Source organism: Martes martes (assembly GCF_963455335.1).
Source record: "Martes martes genome assembly, chromosome: 8".
Classification (NCBI taxonomy): Eukaryota; Metazoa; Chordata; class Mammalia; order Carnivora; family Mustelidae; genus Martes; species Martes martes.
The window spans coordinates 97,880,872-97,901,973 of record NC_137895.1 but is presented as its reverse complement, the minus strand read 5'-3'; positions in this window follow the sequence as shown (position 1 = coordinate 97,901,973).

Sequence of the window (21,102 nt, the reverse complement as noted above, 5' to 3'; positions counted from 1 at the left end):
GTTTGAGGAGTTCTTTATAGATCCTGGATATCAACCTTTTGTCTGTACTGTCATTTGCAAATATTTTCTCCCATTCCGTGGGTTGCCTCTTTGTTTTGTTGACTGTTTCTTTTGCTGTGCAGAAGCTTTTGATCTTGATGAAGTCCCAAAAGTTCATCTTTGCCTTTGTTTCCTTCGCCTTTGGAGACATATCTTGAAAGAAGTTGCTGTGGCTGATATCAAAGAGGTTACTGCCTATGTTCTCCTTGAGGATTCTGATGGATTCCTGTCTCATATTGAGGTCTTTTATCCATTTCGAGTTTATCTTTGTGTACGGTGTAAGAGAATGGTCAAGTTTCATTCTTCTACATATAGCTGTCCAGTTTTCCCAGCACCATTTATTGAAGAGACTGTCTTTTTTCCACTGGATATTTTTTCCTGTTTTGTCGAAGATTATTTGACCATAGAGTTGAGGGTCCATATCTGGGCTCTCTACTCTGTTCCACTGGTCCATGTGTCTGTTTTTATGCCAGTACCCTGCTGTCTTGGTGATCACAGCTTTGTAGTAAAGCTTGAAATCAGGTAATGTGATGCCTCCAGTTTTATTTTTGTTTTTCAACATTTCCTTAGCAATTCGGGGTCTCTTCTGATTCCATACAAATTTTAGGATTATTTGCTCTAGCTCTTTGAAAAATACTGGTGGAATTTTGATCGGAATGGCATTAAAAGTACAGATTGCTCTGGGCAGTATAGACATTTTAACGATGTTTATTCTTCCGATCCAAGAGCATGGAATGGTCTTCCATCTTTTTGTGTCTTCTTCAATTTCTTTTAGGAGTGTTCTGTAGTTCCTCGAGTACAGATCTTTAACCTCTTTGGTTAGGTTTATTCTGAGGTATCTTATGGTTCTTGGTGCTATAGTAAATGGAATCAATTCTCTAATTTGCCTTTCTGTATTTTCATTGTTAGTGTATAAGAAAGCCACTGATTTCTGGACATTGACTTTGTATCCTGCCACATTACTGAATTGCTGTATGAGTTTTAGTAGTTTGGGGGTGGAGTCTTTCGGGTTTTCCATATAAAGAATCATGTCATCTGCGAAGAGAGAGACTTCTTCCTTGCCAATTTGGATACCTTTTATTTCTCTTTGTTGTCTGATTGCTGTTGCCAGGACTTCTAATACTATGTTGAACAAGAGTGGTGAGGGTGGGCATCCTTGTCATGTTCCTGATCTCAACGGGAAGGCTGCAAGCTTTTTCCCATTGAGGATGATATTTGCTGTGGGTCTTTCATAGATAGATTTGATGAAGTTCAGGAATGTTCCCTCTATCCCTATACTTTGAAGCGTTTTAATCAGGAACGGATGCTGGATTTTGTCAAAAGCTTTTTCTGCATCAATGGAGAGGATCATGTGGTTCTTCTCTCTTCTCTTATTGATTTGTTCTATCACATTGATTGATTTGCGAATGTTGAACCATCCTCGTAACCCAGGGATGAATCCCACCTGATCATGGTGGATAATCTTTTTAATGTGCTGTTGGATCCTGTTTGCTAGGATCTTGTTGAGAATCTTAGCATCCATATTCATCAGTGATATTGGTCTGAAGTTCTCCTTTTTGGTGGGGTCTTTGCCTGGTTTGGGGATCAGGGTAATGCTGGCTTCATAAAAAGAGTCTGGAAGTTTTCCTTCTGCTTCAATTTTTTTGAAACAGCTTCAGGAGAATAGGTATTATTTCTTCTTTGAAAGTTTGATAGAATTCCCCAGGGAATCCGTCAGGTCCTGGGCTCTTGTTTTTTGGGAGGTTTTTGATCACTGCTTCAATCTCGTTACTAGATATCGGTCTATTCAGGTTGTCAATTTCTTCCTGGTTCAATTTTGGGAGTTTATAGTTTTCCAGGAATGCATCCATTTCATCTAGGTTGCTTAGCTTATTGGCATATAACTGTTGATAATAACTTCTGATGATTGTTTCTACTTCCTTGGTGTTAGTTGTGATCTCTACCTTTTCATTCATAATTTTATTAATTTGGGCTTTCTCTCTTTTCTTTTGGATTAGTGTGGCCAGGGGTTTATCGATCTTATTGATTCTTTCAAAAAACCAGCTTCTAGTTTCATTGATACATTCTACTGTATCTCTGGTTTCTACCTCATTGATCTCTGCTCTAATCTTGATTATTTCCCTTCTTACGTGTGGAGTTGGTTTGATTTGTTGTTGATTCTCTAGTTCTTTAAGGTGTAGAGACAGCTGGTGTATTCTGGATTTTTCAATTTTTTTGAGGGAGGCTTGGATGGCTATGAATTTCCCCCTTAGGACCGCCTTTGCTGTATCCCATAGGTTTTGGAGTGAAGTGTCTTCATTCTCATTGGTTTCCATAAATTGTTTGAGTTCTTCTTTGATCTCCTGGTTGATCCAAGCATTCTTAAGCAAGGTGGTCTTTAGCTTCCAGGTGTTTGAGTTCCTTCTGAACTTTTCCTTGTGATTGAGCTCCAGTTTCAAAGCATTGTGATCTGAGAATATGCAGGGAATAATCTCAGTCTTTTGGTATCGGTTGAGCCCTGATTTGTGACCCAGTATGTTGTCTATTCTGGAGAAGGTTCCATGTGCACTTGAGAAGAATGAGTATTCTGTTGTTTTAGGGTGGAATGTTCTGTATATATCTATGAGGTCCATCTGGTCCAATGTGTCATTCAATGCTCTTATTTCTTTATTGATTTTCTGCTTCGATGATCTGTCTATTTCTGAGAGAGGCGTGTTAAGATCTCCTACTATTAATGTATTCATATCAATATGACTCTTTATCTTGATTAATAGTTTTCTTATGTAATTGGCTGCTCCCATATTGGGGGCATAGATATTTACAATTGTTAGATCCTCTTGGTGGATAGTCCCTTTAAGAATTATGTAGTGTCCTTCTGTATCTCTGACTACCGTCTTTAGTTTAAAATCTGATTTATCTGATATGAGAATCGCTACCCCGGCCTTCTTTTGAGGCCCATTGGCATGAAAGATGCTTCTCCATCCCTTCACTTTCAGTCTGGATGTATCTTTAGGTTCAAAATGGGTCTCTTGTAGACAACATATGGATGGGTCCTGTTGTTTTATCCAATCTGCAACCCTGTGTCCTTTTATGGGCGCATTTAGGCCATTCACATTGAGAGTGATTATTGAGAGATACGTTTTTATTGACATTGTGTTATCTTTGAAGTCTTTCTTTCTGTTGATTGTCTCTATATTTCTGTTCAATTCTATTCTTAGGGTTTTTTCTCTTTTATAGAACCCCCCTTAATATTTCCTGCAGTGTCGACTTGGTGGTTGCATAGTCTTTTAAGCCTTGCCGGTCTTGGAAACTCTTTATCTCTCCATCCATTTTGAATGTCAGTCTTGCTGGATAAAGTATTCTTGGCTGCATGTTCTTCTCATTTAGTGCCCTGAATATATCTTGCCAGCCCTTTCTGGTTTGCCAGGTCTCTGTGGACAGGTCTGACGTTTTTCTGATGGGCTTTCCTCTGTATGGAAGGAGCTTCTTTGTCCTAGCGGCTTTCAAGAGATTGTATCTACAATTATGATTCCTCAATTTTACTATGAGATGCCTGGATGTTTTTTTTTGAATTTATAATCTTGGGGGGAGACCTTTCTACTTCTAGTACATGAACACTTGTTCCATTCACAAGATTGGGAAAATTTTCATGAAGAACTTGTTCCACTATATCTTCTAGACTTCTTTCTTTCTCCTCCCCTTCAGGGATTCCAATAATTCTGACATTGGAACGTTTCATGGCATCATTTATTTCCCTGATTCTGTTTTCATGGCTTCTAAGCTGTTTGTTCCAGGCTTCCTCCTGATCCTTTCTCTCTATCTGTTTGTCCTCCAGATCACTAATTCTATCTTCTGCCTCAGTTACCCTAGCTTTTAGAGAATTTAGATTAGATTGGAACTCATTGAGAGCATTGTGAACCTCATCCCTGGTGGCCTTCAGCTCTGCCCTAACATTATGAACATCATCCCTGGTCGCTTTCAATTCTGCCTTAATCAATTCTGTTTGGTCATCCATGGCTTTCTCCAGCCTAGCTATTGCCTGGATAATTGTTAGCCTGAATTCTCTTTCCGACATATTGTCTATGTTGATAGCCATTAGCTCTGTTGCGGAAGGCCCATCCTCTGTATTTTTCTTCTGTTGGGGATTCCTCCTCCTAGTCATTTTGGTGAGAGATGACTGGACAGATGTAGCTGGATGTATCGACTGTGGTGCCGTCAAGGTGCACCCTGGAACGCTTCTGAGCACTCAGGATTCCCCACCCAAATGAGAGAAAAAAGAAAAGAAAAAGAAAAAAGAGAGAGAGAGAGACAGGAAAAAAAGGGAAGATAAAAGAGAAGGTTCAGCCCAAATGGGCCCCAGTGTAAGATTTATGACGTATACAAACAAAAACAGACAAACAAAAAGACTGATAAAAGTATATGACGAGAGAAAAAAATATATATATAAGCAAAAAAAGGAGGAGCCTCGTCAAGAAGAACCCCAAGTGTAAGATTTATATACTATCAGGACAAACATAAATACACAGAGACACTGGCAGAAGAAAAAGATGGGAGTATGGTTATAGATTCTCAGTGTGGGCGAGGAAGGTTATTTTGATTCTTCCTGGATGTATCTTGATATCTTTGTTAAAGGACTCAACTTTCCTAAGAAAAGGGGGGGATTAAAAATTGGTTCACCTATAGGGGTAGCATTGATTGGAGAAAGGGGGTTACCTTGAAGTTTAACTCTATATGAATATTAGAAAATAAAAATAAAAAAGGAATAAACTGGACTAAACTAAACTAAAATTTTTTTAAAAATTAAAAAAATAGAAAAGCAAAAGAAAAACACATGTGTATGTATCAAAAAATTCAGGTTAGAAGTTTATTATGGAATTTGATGTACTGGACATCTCACTGTGATGGTAAATAGGTTAAAAAATTATCTATATAAAAAAAGAAAAAAAATGAACCAGAATAGTGGGAATGAATTAAAAATAAAAGTTGTATCTATGAAGTAGTGGTGGTTGTTCCCTTGTAGTCTTTTTTTTTTTTTCTTTCCTGACTTGTTTTCTGGGGGAGGGGGCTGCCACGTGGGTTTTCAGTCAGTGATGTTCCCTGAGTTAAGTCCTCCCACCCCCCTCAAAGGGGTGGGCTCTGAGAAAAACAGTTTTTTCAGGCTTTTGTTCTCTGGAGGTTTTTATGTTTGTTCACTTCTTTTCTCTCGCCTTGACAGCTTTTGATGGTTTTTGGAGGTTTAGAGGAAAGAAAACTGCACCCCGACCTCCCTCTCAGAGAGAAGCCTCAGTCTGCTCCCCTGCAGGTGCTGCAGCCGGGGGCTGCTGGCAGAGCAGGTTCTGAGTCGCGGTCCCTGCGGACGCAGGATCTCCTGCTTGTACGCAAAACCAAGGCAGCGGTGGCTGTCTGGGCAGCTCCAGACCGCCAGAGAGGTTCCAAGCAGCGATTGCCCACTGAGATTTTCCCGCTGGCTGGGGCTAAGAGCAACCTGGGGGCTTGGGCTGGGGTCTTCGAGGCCTCAGGCCCCGAGCAGGCGCGGCCACAGGTGAACCCCCTGCCCGGCCGCAACCCAAACTCACACCACCACCACCACAGACCAAGCTGAGCAGGAAACAAAATGGAGGCAGCAGCTCGGGTCTGCCTCCCCGAGCCAAGCTTGTGCAGCCTCAGGGCTCCCTTCTGCCGCAGGCCCGACGCCCGCGAAGCAGGGGGCTGGCTCCTCCCAGGCAACAAAGGCAGCCGCCCTAGAGCAGCACAGAACAGAGGATTGCTTTCTTTTGTAGCAAAAGAGACAAATGATTTTATGTGAGTGATAACTCCTTAATTTATCTGGCTTGTTACATTTGCATTCTTAATTTACAGGGAAGGTGTATTCAGTGCATGGCATATAATGGCTTAGAAAGTTTAATATTTGATTAATGAGTTAGAATCATATGGGCAGATTAAATGAAGAACAGATCCCAAGTCACAAACACACACTGAAGTAAAAAGAAAATAATACATGGTGCATAAATCAGAAGTCAGTTTTGGGTGAACCCATCCCCTTTTGAATTCATTTATTGATTGATTTGTCCACTGATATGTCAATATTGATCACTCTTAGAGTAATCGCTCCAAGGACCACTGACCAGGGGCTGTTCAGAACCCTATTTGGTGGAGAAAGTGATTAATGGATTTGAAAGATGACAGACATTCTCTTTATAAAGTGCTGGACAATTAAAATTAAAAATCAGATTATTTGAGGGGGAGACAGCAGGGTGTTAACAGCAAAATATGAGATGCTCACCACTCTGACCATCTCTATTAAGGTGAGGGCAAAAATCACAGGGCCAAAAATAGTTCATGTGCTTCATGGATCATAGACATCAGTTGGTAAACCACTGCTCGACTGAAAAGCAAGCATCATAAATAACAGAAATTGGGATCAATAATACCAATATCTTGCTGTCTATTCCATAATGACCTATTCTTATGCTTTGAGGTATAAAAAAAATTAGGATTCTTTGCATTTACTGCAAGAAAGATCATAAACCTTGAGCAAAGGGGAGCACGAAGTCTCTTGTGTTCATTACTTGAACCTGCGGCGGGTGAGAGGCTGCCTGCAAGCTGCTGGAATGGTTGCCGGTTGGAACCAGTGAGACAGCCGCAGGGCATGAGTGAACCGAGTCGAGTTTCCACCACAGCAAGCACACAGGAGGCGGGCTGTGTCCCCACAGCCTCTGTGCTCTCTGTGTGACACCAGCACCCCCACCGTCCACTGTTTCTGGACCAGAACTGCCTGCGGGCCTGGCCCCTGCACGGGACGGGTGATGGGGCAGTCCCACCACCGGCAGTCTCTTCCCACCGACAAGTAAGATGTACTCAGGTCAGGACATGAATATTGACTCAGGAAAACCTACCAGGTGGGATCTGGAATCCGAAGATGGGGTCTAAGTTTCAGTCCTGTAGTTGACAGATGCTGGTACCTTGGCCACGGTGGAATCCACTGAATGGGACTGGGAGTCAGAAAACCTGGGGTTCCTCTCTCAGGCCCACCCCACATCTCTGGGTATCAGCCGACTTACACTTGGTCATGGTGGGCTGAGCTCAGGCAGCCTCACTCCTTCCCTCCCTGTCTTCTTTGCAGCACAGAAGCTCACAGACATCCACACAGCCACTGGGAGGGGGGGTGCCCTCTCCAGTCAACAGAAGGGCAAAGAACCACTACATGCAAGAGCATGGGAGACCCAGAGCCCAGCAGAAGGGGCTTCTCTGGACTTCCAGTGCTGGGAGCAGAATCGAGACAGGCAATGGATAGCAAGGGGACTCAGAGGGTCAGAAATGGTGAGCAGCGGGGAGAAACATAGAGGAGAGGGGAGAGACTGTCCAGGAGAAGGCTTCTATCTCCTGCCAAGGAAGCCCCCTTCACAAGGGAATGCTCAAGCTGAGGTCCTGGGTGGTGAGGGAGGCATCCACTCACACATCTGGGAAGCCTGCTCCAGCCAAAGGGAGAGCAGGTTCAAAGGCCCAAAGGCAGGGCATGTCAGCTATGTGTGAGGAGCAGCAGCTGGCAGTGGCTGAAGAGTGAGACTAGGAAAGATGTCGGGAGATGAGATCTGAGCAGGGCTAGGTCATGCTGGACCTTGCAGGCCACTGGGCAACTCTGGCCTTTACTCTGAGTGGATGGGGCACCATGGGAGGGTTTGAGCCAAGGAACTGTGAGAACATGGGGAACATGTATTAGGCCTTTGTCTCTGTGTCCTGGCACAGAGCTCAGAAGACCCTTGGAATCATCAGAGTAATGTGAGTAGCTTCTGCTTTCCAGTGACATAGCTGGTGGCTCCGGGATAGGGGCTGACAGCCAGGAGACCACCCATGTGGTTAGAGGGCTGGAATTTTCTGCCCCCCTTCCTGACTTCCTGGGAGAGGAGAGGGGCTAGAGGATGAGTCAATCACCCATGACCAACAAATTAATCAACCATGCCTATGTAATGAAACCTCCCTGAAAATTCCAAAAAGACCTTCTGGGTTGGTGAAGGCATGGAGGTGCTGGAGGTTGTTGCCCCCCAAGAGAGTGTGGCAGTGCCCTGTCCCTCTCCACATGTCTCTCCCCGTGCCTCTCATCCACCTGGCTGTCCTGGCGTTGGAGACTTTATAATAAACCGACAGTAGTGAACAGAGGCATTTCCTGAGTTCTGCCAGCCATTCTAGCAAATTCTCAAACCTGAGGAGCAGGTCCTGGAATGCCCAGGCTAGAGCTGGTCCAGCAGAAGTGCAAGTGGCCCAGGACTTGTGACTGGTTTCTAAAGTGGGGGACAGTCTTGTGGGACTGGGGGGTCTGCCCCAGCTCAGGGTTAGTTCACTTCAGAATGGATCTGAATTTTTCCACACCCAGCTGGTGTCAGAGCCTGGGCCCCTGGTGTACAAAATGCCCATGACCTTTGGTGTCCAAGGTGTTGTTAGTGAAAACAGCTTGGGGAAGATGTTCTGACAGCTGGGAAGGGATTGCCTGGGGTGGTTGCATTCCAGATGGAGCGTGGCAGCTGGGCGGCCGTCCCCAGTGGCCCGGTCGTCTGATCGGGATGGGGGAGGGCAGGACGGCAGCCCGCCAGCTGCTGGGACACCTGGTCTCTGAACACCGTTCAGTCCATGCTTTATTTCAAACACGTTGATCGCCTTGTGCTCTCCCAGGTCTTACGAGCCCTCCCGTCCAGGCGGCGATGAGGCATGTGTGCTGAGAGTGATAAGGGGTCCTCGTGGAGAATGAGGACAGGCAGGGAGAGGAGATCTGGCCACCAGGAGGATGGGCGAGGACAAGGCAGCCGAGCCTGGAATGCAGAACATGCTCTTGCTTGAGATTATCAGGAAGCAATCCGGTATTACAGAACAATTTCAGTGAGCCAGTCACTGTGTTGTCTGTATGGCCAAGGGCCAAGAGATGTTCGACTTCATCATCTAGGTAATAGGGAGCCAGGGGAGGCTTTAAGATTGGAAGGAGACATGGCAGAACCATGACTCACACATCTGGTGCAGTTTGGTAAGGACCAAGGTGCGGTGGAATGTGCGTAAGAGACAAAATGCAGGACCACCAAAGGAGAGAGGGCAAAGGTGGCCTGGGGATCAAATGCAGAGAACAAGGAGGCTGGGCCAGCAGCCTCAGCCAGGAGCACTGGAGGAGGAAGAGATGTCATTTGGGTCACAGATTCCAGGGAGTGGATGCCACACCCAGGATGTGGAACCAGACTGAGTGTCTAGTTTAGGCAAGAAACAGTCTTTTTCATTTTCAAAATCAAACATCCAGTCTTAGGATTTACTCATTTAATGTAGAGTATCCTGTGGAGAAATGTGCTAGCATTTCCACTTTACATTTAATTTGCAGTATCTCGGCTCACTAGAACTTTCCATCCGAAGACTTCTCATGCCTTCATTAAATTACACCAGAATAAATGAGTTGAGAACTTAGATCATTTTCCCAGTTCAAGGTCCTATATGCAATCATCCTCTGTTGTCTTACATTATTGCTTTTTTACCTATGTCACTTCTTCAACATTGCATATCTCATTATCCTGATCTACACTTGTCTCAAGAAAATCTAACCAGAGCTAACTTGTGGGAAAGCTTGTGACAACCTGAGGAGTCGAGGAACATTTTTTTTTTCTTTAATGGCAGGTGTTCCAGAAGGGAGAAGCATGGCAGAGCCCAATTGATTCAATCACCTCTAGGTTTGAATTTTCTGTGTCTCTATTCTCTGAGCACTTTTCTTCCCTTCACGAAAGAGAATTCAACCTTCACATTTTGCTACGGCTCCCTCTGCATGAGCAGGGAGTGATTTTGCCGCCTCCCCCCCCCTCCCCCCCCTTTCTCTCTTTCCCTCAGGCTTTCCAGGACTATTTGATTTTTTCCTCGGGGGTTAGAAAGCAAGTAGGGTCAAGTCACATTTCCATATATCTTCCTTCCTTCAAAGACTGCTGGTGACCAGGAAGGCCAATTGGGAAAGTGGGGTGCACAGGGATACATAAACTTCTTTACTGGTCTCATTTTGTGAGTTAATAAAGGTTACTAGCATCCGGGGTTGTAAATCCAGCTTCTGTCCTAGTCCTGAAACAGTGAATGCCGTCCAGAAGTCATTTAGCAGCGGAGTGAGCTCACAAACCGTGCTAAATCCATACAACGGAACACGACCCGTTAGCAGCAGGAACACCTGACCCAGGCAAAAATGTGGATGACTCAGCAATGCATTTCACCATGAAGAAGCCCGGCCCGAAACACTCTCCAGTCTCTGAGTCCATCTGTAAGATTCTGGAAAGGGGAAGCAGAAGGGATGGAGCACAGATCCATTACCGTCAGGGCTTGCTGGCGCCCAGAGGGTTCCGTGACAGAAGCAAAGCACGATGGGAGCTGTGCGACGAAGGACATGGCTTTGCTGGTGGGTATGTGACTGTGCACCTTGGTCAAAACCCACGGAGTGTACACCATAACGGGTGCTGTTAACTAAAGCTCACTCTTCACAGATACCTGTTAATGGGGGAAATCAGCGAAGAGGTGTGTTAAACCACCAGCTTTGCCAAGGACCTTAGCTCTCTCCTAAAGGAATAACATAATCGTTCTGGCTCTTTGGGAGAATGAGGTCCTTACCTTCCATTCTGGAGAATTCCATCCCTCCACAAATTCCACTTGTGCAGGAAGGAAAGCACCTCAGCACAAAGCTAGCACTAAGCTGACCACTCATAAATTTGGGGAAGACTCCCTGGAATCATTCCATTCACCTCCTGCTTCCAGGTTTGCACCTTTGTCTTGTCCCTAAATGACATCCATTCCAGAGAAGAATGGGAAAACTTTCTCTACAGTGGGATATGTAGTTTTCACCCTCGGGATCAGCACACGTCTGTGTAATGAGAGAACAGAAATGGGGCCAGCCTGGGCAGGAGATTCCGTCTCTGCTTTTGGGAAGCAGCCCTTCGCAAAGCCCAAAACAGCAAGAGATGAATGGGGCATTTCTATGATGGAATTACTCATGAAATGTCAGGGTTCTGCTCGAGCCTATCACCTCCATGCCAGCCCACCCTCAAGGAAAACCACAGGGACCCCCAGTGTCTGTGGGAGTCAACCTGAAAATCACCGTCTGAGGGGAAATGTGGACAAGCAAGAGGGGATGGAGGAAGGAGGTGGGAGAACCCGTTCTGTGCGTGGTCACGGAGGTGGCCGTTGATATGCATAAGCAGTTGTGTCACTCCCTATGTAAATGAGGTCACATGATTCCCTGCATTTCACTGCACTTTTTGCCCTGTCCCTATTTTGGTGACTCTCCTTGTCTAACACTCCCAGCGCACCAGGAATGTCTACAATACTGGGTGTCATGTAGAAGAACTTCCATGTTCCAGGTCTTTGCTAGCTGTTCTGACTTCATGCATCCGCTGACACCAGGTTCCTAGGACGCCCTTCGGTGTTTGTCTGTTCCTCAAGCTCATGGGCTTCTGCTGGGGTCCTTGCTTGCCCTCAGGCATCCACACTTGTAACTGTCTGAAGTCCTACTTAACAGCCCAGTTTTAATGGGAGTAACGAGTGGACTCAGCCAGGAGAGTCTTAAATCCTTTGGACCTGGTCTCCTTAGAAAATCTTTTTGAACATTTGTTTAGGAATTAAAAAGCAGAGATTGAGAATATTTAACAATTGCATACAAGTCTGAGATAAGTGGGCCCCTTTCTTCCCCACTGTGGGTCCCTTAGGGGACCTTGCAAACCAGGCTAGACCCCAGAGGCCAGCATTGAAGTGGCCTTGTCTGCAGCAGGGAGGGCTCCAAGTCTTGGACCAGGGCAGGAAGTTGATCAAGCCATGGTATAGGGCAAAAGGTTGTTTGTTTACTTGTTGAGAAATGCTTTAGAGGGACTGAAGAGACTCACAATAAGGACATGAGTGAATAAGTTACCGCAGGAGGCTTTGAATCAAAGAATGTGGGCAGAGGCTGCCTGAGCACCGAAGAAATGGATTTCACTCAGATTTTTAAGGAATGGATTAGTGAGGAAACAGCACACAGGTGTTGTGACCGGATGTCACCCTAAGAACGTCCTCATACATCGGAGATCTGCACCCTGCACAGTGCCCAGGGACACCCTGTGCAGTGCCCAGGGACAGCATAAAGCAGAGATACACTTACAGAGTCTTTGAAGCAAAATTGTTTCAAGGTCACTGGAAGTGCCTCTTTACCTGTGGGTTTGCCTTGTGTCCAAGGTGCTCTGCATCCAAGATCCCTTTCTACGTGTGGTCTTGTAGGACCCCCACTTTGTTCTTTAACTATTAGTTTTAATTAGAGTATTTTTTGCCTTGTTTTTATTGAAAGATTATTATATAGTCAAATTTGTCAGTCATAAATATACATTCCACACTACATTGCTATGAAAAATTATTCCCTCCAGTTTATTATAACATCTGTAAAGTGTTTGTGGGTTTTTTTTTAATTTTTATTTTGAAATAAATTTTACTTTTTATTTATTTTGGCAGAAAAGTTGCAAAGAGCACGGAGTTCCCATAGAGCCTTCACCCAGTTTCCCCGTAACGTCACCTAACATAATCATTGTACATTTACCAATTCTAAGAAATTAACATTGACATATTATTATCATCCAAGCTGAAGACTTGACTGGAATTTAACTGCTTTTTCCCCTGGTGTCCCACAATTCCACATGGTATGTAGTCGCTGTGTTTTCTCAAGTCTTCTCCTAAGAGACCGTGACTCAATCTGTCCTTGCTGGTCCCAATGATTTGAAGAGCCCAGGTCAAGTTTTCCATAAAGTGCCCTGGGGTTTGGATGTGTCCAGGGCCCTCCCATGATCAGATGGGGTTTCTGGGAAGATCTGGGGAGGCATAGATTTTTGGAAGGATGCCACAGGGTTGATGAGCCTGAGTCCTTCCATTAGCTCAGTCACATGACTTATTACTGGTGGCATGAACCTTCAACACTTTGGCGCCTGCCTGTTTCTTCACTAGAGTTACTATTTTTCCCTTTCTGTTCACTATTTATTAGAAATGAGCCATTAATTCTAGCCCACACTCAGCAGAAGGGAAATCAAGCTTCACCTCCTGGAAAGAGGAATATCAAATAATTCGTGGACGTATGTTAAAACCAACATAGTAATTAATCAATATTTGGCATTTGTCCGTGGATATTGCCAGCAGCAATATCGCTGTGATGTGCTAATGGTGATTTTCTATTCCCCTCATTTTGTCTGCATTCATTAGTTGGAATTTTTCTGTAAGGGTGATTTTCTCCTTCTTCCATGTTTATCTATTAATTCAGCTGTTGGATGGAGAGTTGGACTGCAAATAGATTAAAGATCAAAAGAAGAAAGAAGAGAATACAAAACTAACCTAGGAATAGGAAAAACAACAGAAACACAGAAAAAAACATGCAACACAATTAAGCATTTCTAATCAACAATAAACACCCACAGTGTAAGAGAGACTTCAACACACAGGGTACCACATACATAAAACAGACTCTATATTTTTGAGACATATCTAAAATACAATAAATCAAAGTCTACCATATCCCAAAATTCTTTTTTTTTAAGATTTTATTTATTTATCTGACAGAGAGGGAGAGCTTGAGCACAAGCTCCCCACTGACCAGGGGCTCCAATGCAGGGCTTGATCCCAGGACTCTGGGACCGTGACCTGAGCTGAAGGTAAGTGCTTCACTGACTGAGCACCCTAGCCATCCTATATCCAAAAATTCTTACAAATGAGCTACGAGGATGACAGCAACAACAAAGCTAAGGGGTCCCAATTTTTAAAAATCCACAAAAGACACGATGGGCAATTTCCAGAGAAAAACACTAAAAATCCATTCAGTGAAAAGATGCTCAATCCACGAGTAAGTCAGGAAATGTATGTCGAAATAATGAGATACACTTCACATCCATCAAAGTGACTAATAAGGGGGTCATAATAACATGTGTTGGCCAAGGTAGGAGGAAATAGCCTTTCGAGCCCTTCTGTGGGAGTGTAAATCACAGAACATTCTGGAAAGGAGTCCAGGAAGCATGCAGTGACACAAAGTGTGTGTCCCGTGACCAGTTATCTCATTCCTGGGCCTCTATCTGAGAGATACTCTTAAATTCGTCCATAGGGAGACACAGAAGCGGGCTCAGTATGTTGTGGCAGGAAATTAGAAACAACTTACTTTCTATTGTTGGTGAACTGATGAGACAGATGCAGTTGGTGCTTGCTACAGAACCTGTGGCAGGGGAAAAGCCCCAGGTGGGAAAAAGGACTGACAGCAACATAAGTAGCCCCAGAGCGCACAGGGAAAGGAGAAGGCAGAGAATGAGATTTCCGGTGCAGAACTGTTTGCATGGAGGAAAAGCACACGCTCAGAGTCTCTACATTGTACCTGGCTGCAGCATCTTTAGGGACACACACAAACATACTAAGACGGGTGTTTTGTGGAGAAGGGAACAGAAACATGGGAATAAGGGTGGGGAATACTGTGAGGACGGTGTTTGTGGACCCCTGGTTCTGTTAACCTCTGTACAGAGGAAGGTGACTAACTTGCTCCAAGTAACGGGTTTTTTTTTTTTTTTAATTAAGAAGCAATAATTTGGACATGCCCTATGGCCCAGGAGAGACTGGTGCATAAGCAGAATGAGGTAAAAATAAGAGCTCCCACAGTTATTATGTTCAGGACATGGATAAACAAAAATGTGGTCTATCCACGCAACGGACTACTATTTGGCCATAAAAAACAGTAAAATACGTGCTCCGGTGTGGATGGCTCGCAAACATGTCATGACCAGCACAAGAAGGCAGACAAAAAGGGTCACACATTATATGTTTCTATTTATAGGAAATAGTTAAAATTGGTGAATCCACAGAGACAGGAAGCAGGTCCATGCTTGCCAGAGGGAGATGGGGGAGAGGGAAAAGGGAGTAACTGCCTAACGGTTTGGGATCTCCTTTGGGGGCGGCAAAATCATTTTGTTCCACACAAAGATAACTGTTGCACAAGACTGTGACTGAGCTAAATCCCAGTAAATTGTAGACTATAAAATAGTAAATTATATGTTATCTGAACTCTACTTCAATGAAAGTGTGATCTTCACGGTTACCACGGAGAAGAGAAGATGACTTCTCCCAGAAGGGACACAGCCTTGTCATAAATCCCAGTTTACTAAATAATTGTTTTTTTTGAGTGTGTGTGGCAGTTTTAAGTTATTAGTTTTTAAAATCAGTACTTTTTAATGGAAACAACTTGACCAAAAATCTGTCACGGAATTTTGAGACCCATTAAAACAAAAGTTTAATGAGAAAAAAAAAAAGTAACATGACAGAAAGCCAACTTTCCTCCAAACGTCGAGCCTGAAGGAGGCAATCCTAAATGCCTTGGGGCTGGAGTTTGAGGATAGAAGGAACAGGAAGGCAGATCAAGACACATTTGCCGAGACAGACCTGCTAAGCAGAGAGTCTGCATCTAATGTGGTGGCTTTGGGTCGGTTTGTCCAATCAGTTGGTTTGTGGAAACATAACCCAAAAGGTGGCTTCTGCTCAGTAAAGCTAAAGCACCAGGCTACAAAGGCAGGGATTCAAAGCTCAGGGAGTTTCTTAGGCCGTTTGGGCTGGTGGACAAAGCAGCATGGTTGGGGGCCGTAATCACAAGAAGTTTATTTATTTCTCACAGTCACGGAGTCTGGAGGTCTGAGGTCAGGACGCCAGTGTGGTCAGCTTCTGGCAAGGGCCCAGGTCACAGACTGCCAGTTTTCTCCCTCATTTTCTGGAATGTTTTTCCGAAGGACCCTAATTCCATTCATGATGGTTGCCCCCTCCTGATTTAATTGTCTCCCCAAGGACCTCCTCCCAAGACCATCACACCAGGGAATTTCGGTAACTGGAATTTCGGCATAGGGATTTCAGGGAACAGAAAGATTCCATCTGTTGCAGCAGGCTGGGGAAGTCAGAGTGTAGTTGTCATGAAGACATTCTGACCCACCCTGGGAAGGACCAGAACCCAGACCTCCCACCAGGACTGTGAGAAATCATTAGTGAGTGGAGGCCGCATCCTTGAAGGGTTCTGTGATTGCTCTGCACTGTGAGCCGGACCCTCCAGCAGGAACTGTGGTTATAACAGGGAAACCGGCACACAATAGAATTGGTTGGATCAGGGGTGGCATGGGCCAGGGGTAGCACCCCACAACCAAAGCTGTGTGGAAGTACGGCCGTCGTGGACAGCAGAGCCAATGCAGTAATTGGCACTTGATCCCTGTGTTCTAGAAAGGAAAGAAATGGGAAGTCCAATACTTGACCTGTGTGAGCAATGCTAGTCAAGTGAGCAGACGTTAACTTGAGTCCTAGAAACAGAGAGCAATGGCTCCTCACTCTTGAGCCAGCTTGCAGACCCAAAACACCTTGAGTGGATGGAAGGCCAAGAGGGGTGACTGCGCTACAACGCCAAAACTTTTTACTGTTAATCCTTCACCCAGACTTCCCCAAATGAACCTCCGGCCCTCTGCAGGGTTACTGTGCATTGCAAAAAAGAAACTAATCAGACTTTTCAGAGACTATGAACACGAGCTCTGAACTGACAGAATTTCAGGAGACCCGAAACATCCCTGTTGTCCAGCGCTCACAGTAGAGACTTATGGAAATCAGACAGTTGAAGGCTGATCTCAGAGTTGGCCCATGGATCCCTAAATTTATCCTGTGGTTATTTCGCAGGTCTGGACTGCATAGTTGGGAAGACCTTCCCAGCAGCCAGCAACATCCCTGTGTTGATTCCATGGCCTATTAATAAGTACTATTATGGTGAGAAAGCCAAGTGGAAGCCACTAGAACTGTCTCTAGTGGAAAACTGTAAGTTATGGCACATATCTATAGGGACTGCAGAGATGAACACCACCACCAAGGACTTGAGGGGTGCAGGGTGGTGATGGCCAACCCCTCCCCACTCCAGCTCACCTATTAAGTCTGTGCAGAAAACAGATGGATCCTGAATAATGACTACGTGTTCTAGTAACTTTACCCAGATGGTGACTCTGCGCTCCTGCACCAGATGTAGCCTCATTGCTTGGACAAATTAACACGTCCCCCGCAATCAAGTCTACAGCTATTGGTAGTTGCAATACAGGCCAGCAATACCCTCTCCTGTCCTACAGAAGCATATCAGCTCTCCAGCCCTGTGTCATGATTTAGTTCCCAGGGACTTGACTGCCTTTCCCTTCCACACAAGAGACCATGCTCACACGAGCCCATGACATTGATGACTGGATCTCGTGAACAAGAAGCTGCAACCACTGTAGAGTTATTGGGAAGACATTAGTCCATCAGAGGGTGGGATGTACATCAGACAATTTCAGAGGCCTTTGACCTCGGTGAAATTTCTAGGGTCCCACCCTGTGGAGCACGATGAGATGTCCCTTCTAACTTGTCACTTGTTGTGTCTGACCCCTCCAACAGCCATGAATGAGGCAAGATGCCCATGACCTCCTTTGGCTTTTGGAGGCAAAACAGTCCTCATTTAGATGTGGGACTCCAGTTCATTTATTGAGTGACCCCAAAAGCTGCTCATTTTGAGGGAGACCCAGAACGACAGAAGGCTCTGCATCAGGTCCAGGCTGCTGTGCGAGCTGCTTGGCCTCTTGGTCCATGTGACCCTGCAGCTCCGAGGGCAGATAGGATTGCTATTTGGAGCTTTGGCCAGCTCTCGTAGGTGATCTGCAGTGCAGGACCTTACTTTGGATAATTGTTCCTTTTGAGAAACAGTTCAAGACCTATTAGAGGGTCTTAGGAGAGTTACTTAACCTTGGGCTACCCATGTGACCTGAACATGATGCACTGTGACGCTCACCCATCAGGTGGGTGTCACCTGACCCACCACACCACAAAGTAGAACATTTCAAGCAGCGTTCCATTGTGCAGCGGGACTGCTATACATATGGCTGGGCCCAGGAAGTCCTGGGCATGTAAGTTACACAAAGAAGCTCTCCAAGGGTGTGTGGTTCTCCACTCCTGACCCACTGTCTTCCTTCACATTATGTGCCTATGGCCTCCTCATGGAGAGTTACCTGCAGTCAGGTGACAGAAGAAGAGAAAAATCATACCTGGGTCGGAGATGCTCCTGGCATGTACTCAGGCACCACGTGGAGTTGGATGGTCACCTCCCTGCATCCCCTGTCCAGGACTTCCAAGAAAGAAAATACTCCCAGGGCACAGAACCTCAAGCAGTGCACCTAGGAATTCCCTTTCTTGAAAGGGAAAGTGGCAAGACAGACAATTCTATATCAGTTCAGGGGCTGCTGTCCATGCTTTGGCTGGATGGTCAAGGACTTGAGCACGATTGGCAAATTGGTGGCAAGGGAAACTCGGAAAAGGTCTATGGATGGAATTCTTTGGATGGCTAAAAATTGTGGAGACATTTATGTCTCGTGAGAATGCTCAGCACAGGAGCCACTTAATCAGCGAGTACATAGGATGACTTGTTCTGTGGACCCCAGCCACCACTGCCATTGCTCAAAGAGTTCGTGAAGAAAGGGATGTGGTGGGAGAGAGTATGTATGGGCTCAGCAACACATCTTTCCACTTAGCACCACTGAGCACCCAATCTGCCAGCAGCAGAGTCCGATGTGGCACCGATTCTGTATTTCTAAAAGGACATTGATGGCCATGTGTCCCTCCAGAGGAAAAGAAACAGGAGAGAGTGGAGTCTGAAATCCACATCCTCAGGAGTAGAGGAGGCAATTGGGGTGATAAAGGGGTAGGAGGAAACCTGGGTGTCTTATGGGAGAGAAACAAATGTTGCTCAGAGACACTGGTCCAGAACAGAGAGAGCTGGGGCTCACAAAGAGTGGGGTTTACCTCTTTAATGCACCCATGCTCCCATGAGTCCCTCTCTGCAAGTCGGGGTGGCTGCTGGGGAAACATTGGGTACAGACTCCTCTAATGCAGGAGAAGGTAGATGGAGATGCCGGAGGAGAGAAGGAGCATGGCTGGAGGCAACTTTAGCCAAAGGTCATCTGAAAACCTAACTTTACAGACCAGGTACCTGAAGCCCAGGGAACAGATGAACCACACAGCTGATGGGTGCCTGGGCTTCTCTGAAAGCCCCAGAACCCATGACATGGTTCTGTGTCTGTGAGAGCTAGTATGCCCAAGTGTCACCAACCTCATCCCAAGAGACTTGATTTCCAGACGCGACTTTGTCTTCTCTCAAATGGGTGGCTTTTAGGAAGCTTTTTTGCTGCTATTCCATAAACGTCTCTGCTGACACATGGCGTCGTTCTTCGTTCCGTGTGACAGCTCAGTGCTTTTAAGTTTGCAAGCTCTGGCAAATCCCGTAACCCCAGAAGTCTCATCTGTTCACACTGACCGAAACTCCTCTATAAGCTTTACCATTTTCTGGGAGTTTCCCACGAAATACCCTGTTCCCTGGAGTTGAGGCGCTTGTCTCCATTCTGAACTTCTCTTCGTTCACACTGAAAAGTAGATTTCCCTACTTGTTTTCAGCTGTAGAGGCCATCTCCAAAGGAACTCTTTTTCCAAACTGATTCTTTCCAGAAGACAGTCATCCCTCTGGCAACCCATGTGAGAGGCGAGAACAGGACATGCGCACAGTGGAGATTCGGGTCTTCTCATACACAGAAGAAAATGTGCCTAAAAGCGGAAGTACACTTTATCATAAAATCCTGCATCCTTCATCCTCCTTAACAATGTAAAGTATACATAGAAAAAAGTTAGAAGTGATTATCTTAGAAATGAAAAACCACCAAAAAATACATTAACTGAGATAAGGGCTTTCTTTGTCTTAAATTTGAAGGGAAGGATCTGTATAGAATGCAACAGTAGAAAATGAGTAGCATAATAGACAATGACTTGAAGAGCAAATTCCTGAAAATCATGGAAGCATTCTTACAGGATGTGCTTCTTACCGTCTCCTTGACATTTATGCATTTTTCTTTACCCGGGAGCAATTAGTCAATTGCACTTACCTGTCCACCTGGGAGGGGGGAACTCAAGGTATGGGCTTTAAGGTAGGATGGGCAAGACCGGGGCCCATGTGGTTTACTTCTAGTTGTTTCTGAGCCTTTCTGGAAGGAGCATTCCTTAGATGCTTCATTAAGGAGGGTTCAAATGAAGAAAGGAGGGCTTCACACCCCCCCATCTGGGTCCTGAGGCAGGAAGACCGTCAGCCTCACCCCAGCTCTCGGAGTGGGTCACCAGCCAGAGAGCCACAGCTCTGCAATATGGCTCCTGGTCCCTGGAAAGAGGGGATGGGAGCATTTGGAAGCTCCCCAAAGACATTTTAATAAGGACAAATCCAAATTCTCAAGATGGCATCATTCGGGCCTTGATCTATAGTTTGTTTGTTTTTTTTCAATCACTTGCCAATGATTTAAGATCTCAGGTAGGGTGAGCTCACCTTTTCACCATTATAATGTACAGCATGAGACACCCTCCCCCCCTTTCTGGCATCTCTTATTATGGTGCCTTTACCTGGATGTGTGGGGATATTTAGCAGGTATGTCTCCCTCTCCCCATGCTGTAATGTGTCAGCTTCTGATAGGTGCCCAGATCTGAATCTAGACAAGGGTCATCGTAACTGAAAAGGGGAGGAGGAATGGCCAGGTATTAGAGTCAGAGAGATGCTATCAGAAAACACTTGATACAGATTTCTCTGTAATGAGTAAATGAACAATTACACATTATCAGGCCTCCAGTTTTTCATCCACCCCACTTTTCAGTGCTCATGGCCATGTCTCTTCCTCCTCTTAAATGCTCTCCCCCTTCCCCTCTCGCACTAGATACTACTGCAGATGGGTTTTCCAGAATACACTAGGTCACTCTTGAGCTTGGACTCTTCCAAGGTAACTCCACCTCGAGCCCAGGTTCCCAATTCCAGGTCCTGCCGTCCCTGCCCAGTCCTGCCATCAAGCTCCTCTTCCCACATTCCCAGGTTGGCCAATGCAACAATTCACAAGAACCTCAGCACATGCCTCTCAGCCACTGCTCTGCCCGTTGGCTCATGGCACTACCTCGCTTGAAGGTCACAATCCCATTCAAGGTCAACAAATGCTACTTCCTTCAGTAAAATCTTCTCTATTGCTCCGGCTAAAAATGTGATCC